Below are 5,511 nucleotides of genomic sequence, written 5' to 3'. Positions count from 1 at the left end.
TGTGGAAGCTCTTTATGTATTAAAAATACTAACCAAGGGGCATTTGGGTGGCTCAGTCGGTTAAGGGTCTGACTCTTGAACTCAGTTTCAGGTCTTGATCTCAGGGTCATGAGTTCAAGGCCCGTGTTGGGCTCTACACTGAGCATGGATCCTACTTGAAAAAAAGAAAAAGAATACTAACTGACATAAATGGAATAAACTGTATCACTTTGCCCTAAGTGCATTTTGACTTAATATATGCTGAGGTTTTTTTTCCATCTAGAAGTTTTTCAGATCTATCTTTAACTTTATGGGGTTTTGGCCTGATGTCAAGCTAACAAAGCTATTTAAATGCCAAAGTCACACAGACATATATTCCTGTTTTTACTAATAAGTTCATAATTTTGGTTTTCACTGTTTTTGTATTTAGAGCACTAATGCATTTATAATTTGTTTCAGTAGATGGTTTGTGTTGAAAGTCAGGCTTCATTTTTCTTCTAAATGGATAGCCAATCTTATTCTTAATAAAGAATAATCTCTCTTAAAACTAGAAACAAGGAAAAGAAGGGCATTACTCTAGTCTCAGCACTATTTTGGGAAAGACTGGTCTTGATAATTTTTAACCTTTAAAATGTGAAATGTATATAACATACATTCAGGAAAGGGTACAAACCAAAGATGTATAAATACAAGCAAACATTCATGTAATCAACAATATGGTTGAGAAGCAAAATCTTCCCCGGAACATTCAGGAGCTCCCAATCTGCATGCTCTCTCCCCATTACTACCAACTCCCCACTAAAAAAGGTAATCATATCTTGACTTCACAGGTAACCACTTTCTTGTTTTTCTTTATAACATAGGCACATAAACATGTTTCCCAAAGCCAAAAAGCTTAATTTTGTCTGTTTTTTTAGGCTTCATATAAAGTGAAGTCATCTTAATTTATCCAGTGCAATTTTCAGTTGATAATCACTTGGGTTATTTCCACAGCATGGATGTTTTAAACAATGGGGATTTATTTCTCATACTTCTGGGGGCTGGAAGTCCAAGATCAAGGTGTTGGCAAGTTTGATTCTTTGGTTTGCAGGTGGCCTTCTTCTCTTTGTGTCCTCATATTGCATTTCCAGTATGCATGCACATTGCTGATATCTCCAGCTTGCTAGCCCATCCTGGGATTTGGGATTTGCTAGCCTCCATAATTGTGTGAGCCATTAAAAAAACCAGTCAATTGGACCTTATAGAACCACTTTCTAGGAGCCACCCATCCCACCCAACCATGGTCAACTCCACAGTGTTCTTCTATATCACAGTGGATGGTGAGCCCTTGGGCTATGTCTCCTTCAAGCTGTTGGCAAAGTTCCAAAGACAGCAAGAAGTTTCATGCTCTGAGCACTGGGGAGAAAGGATTTGGTTATAAAGATTTCTGCTTTCACCAGATTATTCTGAGATTTCTGTGCCAGGATGGTGACTTTACATGCCATAGTAGCATTGGTGGCAAGTCCATCTATGGGGAGAAATCCATCTAATGATGAGAATTTCATCCTGAAGCATAGGAGTCCTGGCATCTTGTTCATGGCAAATACTGGACCTAATACTAACAGTTCCCAGTTTTTCATCTGTACTTCCAACACTGAGTGGTTGGATGGCAGGCAGGTGGTCTTTGGTAAGGGGAAAGAGGGCATGAATATTGTGGAAACCATTAATTGGTTTGGGACCAGGAATGGCAAGACCAGCAAGAAGATCACCATTGCTGACTATGAACAAGTCTAATAAATTTGACTTGTGTTTTATCTTAACTACAAGACATTCCTTCTGTAGCTCTGGAGAGCATCCCTTAACCCCCATCTGTTTGAAATATCCTGTAATCTTTGTGCTTTTGCTGCAGTTCTATGAGTTCCATATTTTCATACTCCCCTCTAAGTCTAGCTTGATTGCAGGGTTAAGTTTATGATTATGAAATAAAAACTAAACAACAAAAACAATCAGTTTCTCTTCACACACACACACACACACACACACACACACACACACTATTAGTTCTATTTCTCTGTTTCTCAGGAGAACTGTGATTAAATGCAGATTTTGGTACCAAGAAATAGAGTACTATTACAATAAATACCTGAAAAAGTAGAAGTGGCTTTGGAATGAGGTAATGAATAAATAGAGAGTGGAAGATTTTTACAGCGCAAGTTAGAAGAAGCCCAGATTTTCTTGAAGGGAGTATTGATAGAAATATGGATATATATATATATATATATATATATATATTTTTTTTAAACTGGTGAGGTTTCAGGTAGAAATGAGAAATATGTTACTGGTAACTAACTGGAAGAAAGGCAGTTCTTACATAAAACAGCAAAGAACTTGGCTGAATTGTGTTATAGTGTCCGTGGAAAGCAGGAATCATGGATGATAAACTGGGATATTTAACTGAGGAGATTCCTAAGCAAAATATTGAAGGTGAATCCCAGTTTCTCCTTACTGCTTGTAAAATGTGAGAGGAGAAGATATATAGAAAGAATTATTCAACAAAAAGGGATCAGAACTTGAAGATTTGGAAAATGTTCAGCCAATGCATATTGCAAAAAATAAAGTGTCTTCTGGAGTGAACACTAAGGTTGTGGTTAGAAAGTCATTTGATTGAAGAGATTACAGGTATGACTCATGGATCTAGCAACTGTCTCCACAGAAGCCAAGGATAGAGATGAGATTATATGAGTGGAAACACCTCCAGCTTTGACTGAACGGGGAAGAGATGGGACAAAGTGGAGGAAATCTGTTAAACTTCTGGGAATTCTACAGGATACAACATTAGAGATATCCAGCTGTGAAAGGGTTATCCTTCAAGAAAAGGGAAAAATGGCTCTGAAGGAAATTCAGAGATCAGCAGGGCTGCCACTCCCACCATGGGACCGGAGGGTACAGGTCTGGAAGGTGGGGCTATCTCCTTCTCAGTTTCAGTGGGTCAAGCTCCTGCCCCCTAGGGCCCAGGAGGTGATGCTGCTGCCTTAGTGGGTCCAAAAAACAGGACCCCTTTCTTCTTTCTAATTTCTCCCTTTTGGAATGGATATGTCTTGCCTATATCTGACTCATCATTTTTTGAAGCACATAACTTGTCTTGTTTCATAGGCTGACAGCTGGGGAGAAATTTTATGCCAGAACAAACCATACCTTACTTGAGTCTCACCCACACCTGATTTAGATAATATTTGGATGAGACATTGGACTTAGGTTGGTATTGGAATTGATTAAGACTCTTTGGGCTGTTGGGATAGAGTAAATGTTAAGAAGGGCAGAGTGTTATGGACTGAATTGTGTCTGCCCAAATACATATGCTGAAGCTTTAACCTCAGGTACTTCAGAATGTTACTTATTTGGAAATAGGACCTTTAAAGAGGTGATTAAATTAAAAGGAGGGCATTAGAGATTGCCCTAATCTAATCTGTCTTTATAAGAAGAGGAAATCATGACACAGAAGAGAGATTCAGTGATGTACATACACAGAGGAAGGTCATCCTCAATCAAGAAGAGAGGCCTCAGGAGAAACTTAAGTTGCTGACAAGTTGCTCTTGGGCTTCCAGCCTCCAGAATTGTGAGAAAATAAATTTCTGTCATTTAAGCCATTCAATCTGTGATATTTTGTATGGCAGCCCTAGCAGTCCAATTCAGAGAGTATTTACATATTTAGTGTTTAGATGAGAGCCAACAATTTTCTAAAATTGTTGTACCAATTACAGTTTCAGCAGACATGTATGAAATTTTTTGATCTTCCATCCCAGTGCATCAGCTGTTTCTTATTTTAGCCATTCTGCTGGGCTTCAAGTAGTATCTCACTGTGGTTTTAATTTGCATTTACCTGCTTACTCCTTCTATTGAGTTCTTTCACACATATTTATGGCCTACTTGTGTATATTCTTTCTTGAAATGCCTCTTCAAGTTTCTTGTCTATTTTTTAATTGGGTTGTCATTTTTCTTACTTAGCAGCAGCACATGGTAACTTTGAAATGCAAGAATTTGAGAGTTTCCTAGAAAACAAAAATCACAAATAGAAAGGGGTGCTCAGATTCCACTATTTATTAGATATTTTAACTCCACACCCATATTCAGGTAGTCCAGTACAAATATTTTATTTTACTTATTTTTTTAAAAGATTTTATTTATTTATTTGACACACAGAGAGAGACAGAGAGTAAGCAAGCACAAGCAGGTGGAGCAGGAGAGGGAGAAGCAGACTCTCCACTGAGCAGGGAGTCCAATGTGGGGCTTGATCCCAGGACCCTGGGATTGACCTGAGCCAAAGGCAGATGCTTAACTGACTGAGCCACCCAGGTGCCTCCAGCACAAATATTTTAATAAATATTCTTGTACTTGATAGCCAGTTATGGTAGTAACCAATGGTGGTTGGGGTGGGGCGGTTGTATTTCACAGGCTAATAGTTTTCAAACTATTCCCCATCTTTATGGTTTTGAAGAGGGACTTTGGAATCATCTCCAAGGTCAGTGTCTGGGTAGTGGGGCTCCAGACCCTTGGCCTCAGTTTTAGTCAGAGTTCTGTCTTTGTTTCCATTTCAAGAAAGAGTTCTACCGCTTAAAAAATAAAAGTCAGACCACCACTGCTTAGAAGGAGGGGCAAATGCAGTTCATGTCCATCTATGATGTGCCAACTTCTCCAAATTCATTTCCTCTGGGGGTATTCTTTAAGTAGATAATTTCTTTCTCACTTGATCTCATTCATGATTAGAATCCACTCTTGTCCTACTTGAATTTCTGCCATGTTCTGGAAATTGCCATTAATTTGGATGGTCCTCTGGAGTTTTGTCTTGAGAGGATGGTCTTCAGCCAACTCCTGGAACTCCTTCATTACGAACAGGCACTTAATTATTTCCTTTCAGAATCCTTTTCAGTGAAAATCTTTCTCAGTGGAAAATTGTGCTAGTAGACAGTGATCCTCTGGCTTATACTGTCCATTTTTACTAATTTGTAGGATTCATTTGTGTAGTTCAAAATTATGAGACTTACAAACAACAGAAACAGCACTATTTGAATTCCAAAGTTAAGTTTAACTCATTAATATAATAATCAAAAGCAATTATGATTAACTCGGTGTCTTTAATCCATAGTGTCTAATTCTGAGTGGAAAGGGAGGTTAATGATCACCTCCAAAGGAGGATCACAGGTGACTGGGAGAATAGGGAGGGATTAAGGAATGGGAATTCATAATAAGGAAGAAGAGCAGGTTCAATGGGTTTTAAGTGCATGGGAGAGGTAGAAGTCAAGAAAGTTCTTGCCAGGAGAAGCACTTCCAAAAAGAAAATTCTGGAGGTGGAACAAGTCTAAGCAATGACAAACTTCAAGATGTGACATTGCTAGTGGGTGGCTCATGGAGTGAGATGAAGGCCAGTAGAATTGAGAAGGTCATCTTTGTGAAGCAGATGGTTAGATGGATTACCCATGTGCCTGCTTTGGTCAATTAGATTTCTAATACTCTAAGTACATTCTCTAAGTGTTATAATAGTAGCTTAAAAATGAC

General features: G+C 38.6%; 1 pseudogene; it reads left to right on the top strand.

Annotated features, from left to right (window-relative positions):
* The first annotated feature begins 1,258 nt into the window (after positions 1-1,258).
* LOC100682784 lies at positions 1,259-1,752 on the top strand (annotated as a pseudogene).
* Positions 1,753-5,511: the final 3,759 nt, after the last annotated feature.

The sequence above is a fragment of the Canis lupus genome, chromosome 25, assembly GCF_011100685.1.
Source record: "Canis lupus familiaris isolate Mischka breed German Shepherd chromosome 25, alternate assembly UU_Cfam_GSD_1.0, whole genome shotgun sequence".
NCBI classification, from domain to species: Eukaryota; Metazoa; Chordata; class Mammalia; order Carnivora; family Canidae; genus Canis; species Canis lupus.
The sequence above is the reverse complement of the archived record's forward strand: the minus strand, read 5'-3'. Positions and strand labels throughout refer to the sequence as shown.